This window comes from Monodelphis domestica, chromosome 2 (genome assembly GCF_027887165.1).
Source record: "Monodelphis domestica isolate mMonDom1 chromosome 2, mMonDom1.pri, whole genome shotgun sequence".
Lineage (NCBI taxonomy): Eukaryota > Metazoa > Chordata > Mammalia > Didelphimorphia > Didelphidae > Monodelphis > Monodelphis domestica.
In genome coordinates this window covers 262,070,284-262,082,425 of record NC_077228.1, presented here as the reverse complement: position 1 = coordinate 262,082,425, position 12,142 = coordinate 262,070,284, and positions in this window count along the sequence as shown.

Sequence of the window (12,142 nt, the reverse complement as noted above, 5' to 3'; positions counted from 1 at the left end):
TTTGCATGAAACTATATGTGAATCCATGTCATCCACAGCTCTTAGCCTTCAACCAGAGGGCATATCTATTACGCACCTGGGATACCAGCCTGCCCTTTTGCCACGGATGGCAGGGGCAGAATGAAACTCAGTCCTAGATAAATTGCTGTCCATCTGTCCAAACCCTTCTATGCTGCGCTTGGCTGCCATCAATAAACCATTCTGACCCATCCTGGTATTGCTTCATGCTATTTACCAGAACTCTGATCTAAATTTTGTGTCATTTAGTAGTCCAGTGATTTCCTAAAACCAAGATGGAATTACTTAGGCTCAAAATTAATTAAATTTTATTTCAGAAGAATATTGAAAAATGTAGGAAGACTTACACAAACTGACATATATAAAGAACAAAATAAATATATATATGTATGTATATATATATATATTGCATTTACAAAAAGATCCCAACTACTACATAATTGTAATGATTTTTAAAAGTAGTATATACTCAGTTCACTAATTTTATTTTCCTATTTTGTTAACATATATTTTCAGTGATATAGTTTTGCCTCTTGGGGAGAATTTTAAGCATACTCTGGAATATTGTCTCATTGCAATTGTCATTTCTCACAAAATTATTTTTATTGCATAATGATTTTATTATGATTGTAATAACACCACCATTGTAAATCCTTCCATATACAAAGGAAAAAAATAGAAAATTGCATATGAAATTGTGATTCTACAAAGGAACAGCTTATAACTTGTTTTATTTTGTTTTGTTTTACTTTTATAAAATATACACACATTTAAACAAGTAGTACTAACTACCTCTCCTGCCTTTTTTCCCTTTTGAAATTCCTTCTGCTCTCACCTGTGTACCTGTTTTGTTGACTATCTTTTCTTTCTATGTTTTCGTTTGTTATATCACTGCCACTAGAACCTCTTAGCCTAAAATAATATTAATACCCTGAATTTATATAGTATTTTAAGATTTGCAAAGCACTACACAACAACCTTGGGAGGCAGGTGCTATTCTCCTCACTTTATAGATTTGGAAACTGAGGATAGAGATGTCAATTGGGTTTTTGGGAGCCCCAAGATTGCCCCAGTGCCTTGAGAACTCACCTGAGGGAAGACCCAGACTGACCTGTTTCAGATAGCAATAGACCTTAAATTACTTAATGATCCCAGCTCAGGTGGGACTAGTAGATATAATCAAATGTTAAGTACCCTTTTTGGTTTAGAAGTTTAAGTTTCTCTTTTTGAATCAGAGTCCTGGCTAGTTAGCCCAGCCCCAGTTCTCCAAAAGCTAAATAAGTCCCCAAGTTCTATTGTCCTTTGGAGAATCATCTTGCACATCTTTTTTATTGGATTCTGTAAACTTCTTAAAATTCTCGTGGGTGGACACCTGAGAAGGAGATTGGAAACTGAGGGGAAATGGATAAAGGAAAGAAAGAGAGAGACAAAGGAATAAAGATTCAGAGACAAGGAATTAAAAAATATGGGCTACATGTTGCCGTGCCACTCTGATGGAATTGAGAGAGAGCTCTAAACACACCCTCAAACTTTTATTGGAGAGTTTAGGAATGTGAAGTAGGAGGTAGCTAATGAGCTTGGCATAGTTTTTAACATTGGTTGAATTGACAATCACGTAATCAAAGAGGAGGAGGCTAATCAAGCTTGTGACTTGGTAAGGCATATGATCTAACAATGTTTAAGCTAGGACCCTGTGGCAAATAATGTCCTGTTCAGGAATTCTTTTTGTCTTTTGGACTGAAGATTTGGCAATACAATAATCAATAAGTAACATGGCCATGAGTCTGATAAATGAATACATAGGATACAAAAAATACATCAATAATACTTCCATCATGCTAATATACCTGGTATGCTACAGATTCGAGGATCCAAAATTCTTTTCTGTGTATTTCCAACATACCTGGAGAGTTACTGAGGTCAGGACTATACTCTAGGTTCACATAATATCTAGTTACATAAAGTTAGATTTAAATAGTATAAAAATTAATGAGTTTTCCAAACAATATAATTTTCCACACTCATCTTACCCAGAGTGGCTTGCCTCTAAATGACTAGGTACCCTCCTCACAGACTTTGCCCCTTTCTAAGCAGCTTATCCTTCCCAACTGTATCTTCCCCAACTCTACCTTCTTGAGTGTTAGAGCTCTGGAGAAGATTCCCCAGACTGGGAGGTGGCATGGGTTTGAGGGGGGCCCTCTGCCCATCTAGGCATCACCATCGCCAGCTAGCATTCAGATTTTTCTAAATATTGTTAAGATAATTTTAAGGTTGTGACTTAAAATCTAGATTTAATTGGCCGCCAGGGGAAATCCCAAATAAAATACCCAAGTAAATCTGGAAATTTATGGTAATTTAATTAATATAGAGGGAAGGAATTTAAGGAGAAGGCAGGAAGAGGATATAAGATTTCTCCTGCCTGGCCTGTGCCAGAGGGAGTTTAAAATTCCTACCTCTTGGTCTCTGAAGAAGATTAGAGGCTTCTAAGAGGATAGAGTTGGAAAAGTAAAGGAGGGAAACTTAGCCAGAAACTCACCACTGAACCAGACAATAGCTTGTAGCCACGCTAAGTTGCCAAAAGGCCCAGAACGCTGCTATCAGCCAACTCTCTGCCACAAAAGGTCCCGGAGAGAGGAAATGAGCCAATATATATTTCATCCTTGTGTCTCCTCCTCTAAATGCCCATTCTTTTTAGTTCTCATCTTCTTTGATTAGATTATATCTTTAGAGTTTACTTAACACTTCTTTGTTAAGTTCACCTTTTGTGAGTTACTTAACCTTTTTGTGAGTAATTTAACCTTTATAGTTACTTCACATCTTTTTGTATTAAGATCTTAAAATAGACTTAACTTAAAGTTCTAGCTTCACTATAAGGTAAGAGTTAAGTACCTTCATTGTTCAATCAGAAGATTACAACTTTATCTACCCTAAAGTACAGTCTAAGTAAGGTGGAGTAATTTAGAGTTCCCAAGACATTCCTGATTTTGTTAAATTAAGTATCTTCATTGTTACAATCAGGAAATAGCTAAATCCAATCTTCATAATATACCATCATTGAAAATCTACCTCTGTCCCCTTCCACCTACCACTGGCCTCTTGATATTCCTAGATATTCAATCAGTCCATGTTGTTTTAAAAAAAAAGCCTTTATTAAGCAAAAAAAATATGCTATGGTTTGGTTCTCCATTCTCCAACTGATGTTGATGCTACACAAAAATTGACACTATAATTTTTTTGTAAATAGAACTTATTTTCCATCTATCTTTGATCTCTTTGTGGATATAAACCCCTTGCTGACATTACTGGGTCAAATATGTAGTTTAGTAACTTTTTTGTATGAATTTCTAAATCCCTTAAGGCAAAGTTTTGTGTGTTCATTTGTTTTAGTGAAGATAATGAGAAAGAAGAGAGAAAAATCCACAGAACTAATTGATACATAGAGCTTTAAAAAATACATGCAATGCTCCACAACCTCCAATTTTAACTCTGAAAGGGATTGCAAAAAAGGCATCTTCTCATATCTCTTCATTGCATCCAAGCTTATTCTTTGTAATTTTGCAACATTCATTTTTTATTGTTCTGGATTGTTGTTCTTTCTATTTGTTCTAATTGTGCCAACTGTTTTCATGAATTTGCTTACTCTCACTGTAAAAAATTAAATTTAGGGTTTGACTAAATAGGAGAATTCTTTTTTTTCAACATTATTTTATTTGGTCATTTTCACACATTATTCATCGGAAACAAAGATAATTTTCTTTTCCTCCCCCCCCTCCCACCACCACTCCCATAGCTGACACATGATTCCACTGGGTATCACATGTGTCCTTGATTCGAACCCTAAATAGGAGAATTCTAAAGCACCGTGGTCACTGATTTAAAATATTGTAGCTCAACTCAAAATTACTTTTAGTAGCTTTTATTTACAAAGAGGTAGAAAGAGTAAAAGTAGAGAAATGTAAGAAGAGGGTAGAGAAAATGTCTAACCTATCACACTAATTGTTGCTCCAGTATCCAGCTCAGTCCCAGCAGGGCTCAGTAACCCTCAGCTAGAGGACCCAGTGGTGTCTTATGCAAGGGTTTCATCAATGCAGACTCCTTCAGGAAAGAAAGACTTCTTGGGAACTAATCTCTCCAGGAGCCAGGAAAGGAAAGCCAGCTACTCACTCACCCAAGACAAAGTCCAAAGGAGAAGATCCAGAAGCAATTCTCCAAGAAGCAGTTGTAAGGAATTAAAGTAAGGGTTTGACTAAATATGAGAGAATTCTAAAACAATATGGTGGTCACCAATTTAAAATATTATAGTTCAAGTCAAAAATAGTTTTTATTTACAAAAAAGTAGAAAGAGTGAAAGTAGAAAAATACAAAAATTGGTAGAGATGTCTACCCTATCACACTAAATATTGCCCCAGTTCTCAGCTCAGCCTAGAAACTAATCTCTCTCCAGACACCAGTAAAGGAAGCAGCTACTCACTCACCCAAGGGGCAGTCCAAGTCCTAAGTTACCTCTAAGAGGCAGGTCACCAGTAGAAGAAAATGACAAAAGAAAGAGAAGGAGAAGGAGAACAAGAACAAGAACAAGAAGAAGTATAAGAACAACAAGAAGAAGAAGTACAACAAGAAGAAGAAGCCCAAGAAATTTAGGGCTTTTATAGTCCTTTTTGTCCCTTCCCCTCTTCATAGGGGCCAAGCACAGCTTCCAAATTGCCTAGAACTGGCCAGGGGTGTCAGTGTCTATGGGATCCACTTCTCATCCTCTGAAGGTGTCAATTTTTATCATAGGCTTCTGAAGGTACCAGCTTTTATCGTAGGATTCACAAGTTTCTGATTGATTGGATTAAAAGGGTGAAGCTCTCCAAGTAAGTGACTTGTGAATTCTCTTACTTAATAACAAAGTATCAACTCAAAATAGACAAAGAGACTAAAGAATTCCCTTTCACATAGTTCAAGAACCAAAGTCAAGGTCCAAGCCAAGGGTCAAGTCCAAAGTCACCTCCAAAAGCCAACTCATCAGGAGAAGTCCCCCCGACAATGTGAATTTTAGATTTACTACACTCTGCTTAGTCTAACAAAACAGGAATGTCTACACCCAGTGAATTTCAAAACTGTTCCACCCTAATCAGACCATTCTTTAGAAGATCTGATTTAACTATTTCCTGATCAATAACAATAGCAATACTTGGAATAATCAGGTCTTGGAAACCCACATTCTCCAACCTACTCAGTGTAATAAGATTAGGAAGGGCTGCATCAAATTCAATATTTTATTATTTGAGAAAATGGCCTTCAACAGACATGTGCAAAAAAAAGGACAGACCTCTGGGCAGTCCTAAGTCAAGCTTGAGCCACCATTGGTAAATGTGAGATGCAGGAAGTGAGGTAGAGAAAGGCCTCCGGAGTTCTCGGGACTTCCTATGAGGAGGTCTAGAGTTCAATTTGATCCTGGAGCTTGAGCTGGGACGAGCCCCTCAGACAGCTTTCCTTCAGACCAGTCATGTGAGTGATAAGGACTGACCCCTTTCCCTGTCTTGGCTCTCCAAGGCCTTAACGCCCGCTTTGGCTCAGCCTGAGCCAGTGTAGTTCTGAGTTAAACTCTTTTCCTTCTCTCCCTCTTTCCTTCTCTCCCTCTCTCTCTCCCCCCCTCTAATATTTTCTTCCTCCTGTTGTAATTAAATCACCATAAAAATTTGGCAGCTGACTTGGGTATTCTATTATTTGAGATTTTCCTTGGCAATCATTTAAATTTGGATTCTTTTTTTAAATCTCAACCATAATTTTCACCCTTTACAATCCCTACTTAAGGATTAAGTGTTGAGAAGGATGGCCTATGACAGACATGTGCTAGCAAATGACAAATCAGAAACAACTGACAGACCCCCTGGGCTGTCCTAAGTCAAGCTCAAACTACCATTGGTATATGTAAGACACAGGAAGTGATGTAAAAACGGTCTATATATTTCACATCACTTCCTCTCTCCAGGCTCTTTTCGCTGAGAGGTGGCTCTGGCTCTGTTGGCGGAAAGGTGGTTGGTGGCAGTGTACTGAGCATCTTGGCATCTTAACATGGCTGCAGCTATTGTCCAGATTTGGTGGTGAGTGTCCTTGATATAATATTGGGAGAAGCTTAGTAGAGTAATTCAGGTGAGGCATCTTCCCTGAGCTCTGTCAGAGTTTAGGCTGATTCTTTTTTTTCCTTTACCTTTCCTAAAAACGCCATCCTCCTAGGAGGCCCCTCATCTCAGAGGAGGCCTCGTGGCTGAAAGGTCTCTGAACTCCCCTTGGCTCAGGCTAGGCCAGAGAAATCCTATATCCTTTTCCCTCTCTCTTCTTCTTAGTTCCTTCCCTCTATATTAATTAAATCACCATAAAATTCCAAAACTGACTTGAGTATTTTTATTGGGATTTGAATTAATTCCTGGTGACCAACTAAACTTATATTTCTGTCAAAAACCTCTAAATTTACCCCTTACAACAGGAAGGTCAAAACTTTTTATAGTCCTTTTTCAACATCACTTCCTGTCCCTTCCTCCACTGTGTGGGAACCAATTTCAGTCTTTCAATTTGCTTAGCACTGCCCAGGGGGTGGTTAGTGTCCTCTGGAGTTGTCACCCACTTTAGTAAGTGACTTGCGAACTTACTAACTTACTTAATGTTAAGTAGGGGTGCTTAAGTTTTGGTTGATTAACTTAGAAATTGCTGATTGATAGACAAAGAAAATTTGATTCCCTCTTCATACACTTAATTAATATAAGTTTTCCCCTGTTCCTCTGTAAATTATCATGATTTTCCATTATATTTATGCCCTACAATTAATTTAGCCATTTCCTGTGGGCATTGTCTTTGTTCCCAGATCTCTTCTACCACACACACACACACACACACAAAACTGCAGCCACAATTTTAATATATAGTAAAGGGTGAAATTATGGTTGAGACTGAAAAGATCGAAATTTAAGTAGTTGCCAAGGGAAATCCGAAATAATAAAATACTCATCAGCTGCCAAATTTTATGGTGATTTAATTGATAGTGGAGAAGATTAAGAAGAAGGAGGAATAGGTTTTTTTCTCTCCCTCTCCCCCTGCCTGATTAGTATCTGGAGGGGAGATCAGGAGATAAGGGAGTAAGGGTTTGGAGTATGAAGGAGGAAGGAATCAGCCTGACCTCCAAAGGGGCTCAGCTAAGATGCCCGAAACTGAAATCAGCTCCAGGGTGTGAATCTTAAAATTTCTCAGACTTGTGAATTTTAAAAATTCTCAGACTCTACCTTAGAATGTTTGGTTAAGACCATTCCCCATTTTAAACAATGAAGATACTTGATCAGGAATGTGAGAACTCTAACACTACTCCACCCATACTTAAGCATACTTTAGGGGAAGATAAAGTTGTAAACTCCTTACTGAACAATGAAAAGTACTTACCCCATACTTAAAGTAAAAGCTAAAACCCTTAAGCTAGGTCTCTTTTTAGATCTAATACAAAAGGGTGCTAAGTACCTATGAAGGTCAAATTAGTCACTAAAAGGTCAGGCAACTTGCAAACTTGTAAGGGGCAAAGAGGTGTGAACTTACTCAGAAGTTTTAGTCTACCCAGAGAAGTTGAGAACTAAAGAAGATGTGAATTAAGAATGGTCAGTCCTGTGAAAACATCTACTGTGATTTGTAGATGTGAGAACATAGGGGAGTTGACATAGGAGAAAATTCTCTTTAAAAGGAGGTCAGAAAGGCCTCTGAGGGGGTGCAGTTTGCCAAGGCTGAATTGGAGGCCGGTGTTCTCTTGGTGTCTGAACTTAGCTTCCTGAGCTGAACTGGAGGGTCTCTCTGAACACTAGAGCTTTGCTTGGAATGTCCTTGAAAGACTGATCTCTCTCTTAAGGCTTAAGCCTAGACTGGCCTAGCCCTTTCTCATTATTTCCTCTTACTCTCTCTCTCCCTTTCATTAATTCTTTAATTTGTATTAATTAAAATCTCCATAAAACCCAGATGACTTGGGTATATTTAATATTTGGGAATTTTCCCATGGAGACCACTATATTTTTGATTTGAAACCATATTTCCGCGGTCACAGTTTATGAAAACCACTCTTTTAACTGTTACAAGGACAAAACTCACACCCAACACTCCAAGATGTTGGAAGCTTAGAATGCTGCCAGCCAGAGTCATCTCTCTAGGGAAAGAGAGAAGAGGGCAGGAACTGACGTGCCTTATATAGACGTTTTTACATCACTTTTCTGCATCTCACACATGCCAATTGTGTCTCAAGCTTGACTTAGGACTGCCTAGAGGTCTGTCCTTTTTTTTTGCACATGTCTGTTGAAGGCTGTAAAAATAGACTTGAAACCAGGACTTCAATCCCCAGAAATCCTTGCGCCACTTCCCCAGAATGTCCTCTAATCTCACTGAATTCTCACCTGGGCTGAGAGTGAGATGGGGTATTTAAACCTGGTTGTGAATAGGCTCGGGCCTCTTTTTACTTCCTCTTCGGAGCACATGCGGCTCTCCACCTAGCAGTCAAGATGTGAGTTGTTGTTTCTAGGCCTCTCTCTGGCCTAGACACATGCTTTTCTTACTTGTATATTCTTAGGTTCTCAATCTTAAATAAACCTCTAAAAAAATAATACTCCTTGCAGAGAGAAACTAATTTCTACCTGCCTCAGTTCCCCCCAAAATTTTCACCACAACAGTTGGCTTACCACTTCGGGAAAACGAAATATCTCAATCTTCTGATTCTTTTCTTTACTGATCTTAAGTTCAGCTTTTAATAGCTAGTGCCTAGAAATTTTTTTGAGCCACATTTCTCTGGTCAAGGTTTTTTTACCCTCGCAAAGCTACTGCTCGTTCCAGCCATTAGTTCCCGGCCCTGCCTGCCTGTTTGCTGTTTGCCTCTCACCTGGTTCCTGGCTGCTTCGTTCTGCCTGCCTGTTTTTCCTGCTGCTGCTCCTGACCTCTCTCTGTCCTCACCTGGTCCTGGCCCTGCCCACCCCTGCGGCCCACTCCAGCTCTGGCTCCTGCTCCTGGCTTCTCACCTGGTGCCTGCTCTCCCGGCCCTGCCTGCCTGTGTTCCTGCCTGCAGCCATTCGCTGGCCTCTGCCTGCCTGTTTCTGCACCCCAGACCCATGAGCTTGAACCCAGCTGGCTCATCACCCAGATCCTTGGAGCAGATAGATCAGGACACATTTCTACCAGCTGGTAACAAACTAGGGTATTGACCACGTGGGTGGATGGTAGGAGGGGAGAGACAAGAGTGAAAGGAGAATGGGTAATTTTCCCTTAGGCTAAGCCTCCAGGTGGAAGGGGGTATTGACCACTTGTGGGATCATAGGAGGAGAGAGAGAAAAGGGAGAGGAGAAGAAACAGACTTTTCCAAACAGGAACTTAAAAGCAATGGGCTATTTAAAAGGATACCTTTTGACTGTTCTGGTAATTTTATTGACTTCACCTGCATGTCAGGGAAAAAAGATTCAACTTTAACTTTGAAGTTGCAAATGGGTGGCTCAGCGAACTGAGTGCCAGGCCTAAAGACATGTGGTCCTGGGTTAAAATCTGGCCTCAGATACTTCCTAGCTGTGGGGCCCTGGATGGGTCCCTTAACCCCCATTGCTTAGCCCTTACCACTCTGCGTTCTGACAATAGACATTTAAATGGATAAGAACCCAAGGAACTTCAAAGAGACTGGAGGCTATATTTTTAAGGCTTTTCAGACTCCAATGGTTATAAAAATCTCTGTATTTCTATTACATTTTCCTGATTGTTTTGTTTAAGATATAACTTTGTGATTTTAAGTTCATATATTACTGGATTCAATATTATTCTGTTATACTGTTCATTTTAATGTACTGAGTTTTAAATACTGTTATATTCTGTTGTTTTCCCCCTATAACTACAGTAAACAAATATCATTGTAATTAAGCCCTTATAAGAAAAAAACAGCCTTTCTATTTTGCATTTGTAAATTGTCACATAGAGGATAGATGGACTTCTTCAGAACTGGTTACAATTGCTATAACAACCTTTGGAAAATTTAATGTGCTAAATATCTCAAATGATTTTAAGGGTTTTTTTAAAATATGATTTTTGAAAATTTTTAACAATCTCTGGTCATTTTTGCCTGACCCTACCACGAGGTAAGGCCCATAGCTGAAGTGAAATGCATTTTATAACCCCCAACCTTCCCGTGTTTCTAAATATGTGAATGGAAGTTGGGCAGTTAATCTCAGGACATGTATCCCTAAAAAAGCCTCCAAAAAGGAGCACCTCTCATTTATACTCTTCAGCTCATTATTTTACTTCCACCAGAATGATATATAGATTTCTTGATTTTGTTCTTAACCAAAGATGAGTTTTACTTTGTTTAAAAATGTGTTTATTACCAAGGTTGAAAGATTTGCTATGATTGTAAAAATTGTGACAAATATCCATCAATTCATAGGCTTTTAAATACCATACAGCAACTTATGTGAAATATGATAGATAGTGTATTTGTTTGCTATTGTAATTAATTGGGCTATTGAGAATTTTGGGGAAATTGATAAGTACATATTTGTACTACTGTTCTTTAAAAATGAAAAATGTTACCTTGCTCAATTCAGTGGAGCATGGCCAGACATGAGGAGGAAATGGATCTAATTTTTGGTGAGAAAGCCTTGTATTCTATATTTTCTTAGCTGACACAGAGTGTCAATGATTATAAGCTATATTTTTGAATTTTTTAAACTCTTTTATTATATTTTTCTTGCATGTGCAATATACAATTTCACTTTTCTCTCTCTCTTTTTATACTTGAAGCACATGTCACCAGCATTAAGGTTTTCTTTAACTTTTTTACTTTTCAGTACTATATGTTTAAGACACATTTGTCAATGCATGCCCAAAAAGCTAGAGACTATAAAAATGATGCCACTAATTATTTAAAAGAATTTATGGGGGGCAGCTGGGTAGCTCAGTGAATTAAGAGCCAGTCCTAGAAACGGGAGGTCCTAGGTTCAAATCTGGCCTCAGCCACTTCCCAGCTGTGTGACCCTGGGCAAGTCACTTGACCCCCATTGCCTAGCCCTTACCACTCTTCTGCCTTGGAGCCAATACACAGTATTGACTCCAAGACGGAAGGTAAGGGTTTAAAAAAAAAGAATTTATGGGACTTTACTTAATGATTCTGTCTGATTCCAGGACAAGATGTACACAACAGAGCCAAAGAAAGGCCAATCCAGGATGGATTGATGCACTTCTAGGCCAATACAAAGGTCTTGAACCTAGTGTGAAGACTCGAGGTTACTGTGTTTAACATGTTCTTATGACATAGGCTTTCCTTGTGTCCACACTCACTCTGAAAATACTCATAGACAAGTATCCCCAAAACCTTGTGTAAACCTTAAAATTTCTTAGACTTATGAATGTTGGAAATTTCCCCATTGGGAAATTTCATACTTGAAAAAATTTCCTACTGATAGTAAGAACTCTATTGGAATATGAAACTCCTTGGCATGGGAGGATCCTTCTCCTCCCTAATTAAGACTACTTTAGGACAGAAACATTTTGCTAAACAATGGAAAGGGCTTTGACCTATGCTTAAGCATAGAACAGGAAGTTCTTTGAGTCATGATTGATTTTAGAATGGATACAATAGAGATACTTGGAATGACAGAACCAGGTCTTGGAAACTACAATCTCCACCCTACTCAGAGTAACAGGATTTAGGAAGGGCTGCAGCAAAGATCAAGATTTAATTATTTGAGAATATGACCTTCAATAGACATGTGCAAAGGGGACAGACCTCTGGGCGGTCCTGGGTTAAGCTAGAGCCACCATTGGCACAGGGGAGAGATCGACAGTGATTGGTAGATATGAGAACTGAGGGGAGGGAACTTAGATTGTTTGCTTAAAGATAGCGGGGTAGGGGGACTGGAGGAAGTTGATGCTCTGAAGGAGGTCTGAGAGGAGAGAGGTCCTGGAGGGAGAGCTCCTGGAGAGGTCTTGAAGGAGGCTGTGGAAGGAGAACTCAGGAGGAGTCAGGAGGAGAATTCTCTGGAAACATTTCTTGAAAGGAGGCTCTCTTGAAGGTGGAGCCTGAGGTTGGCATGAGGAGCCTTACCTAGAGAGATCTTGGGTGAGTGATAAAACCAACTGACTGATT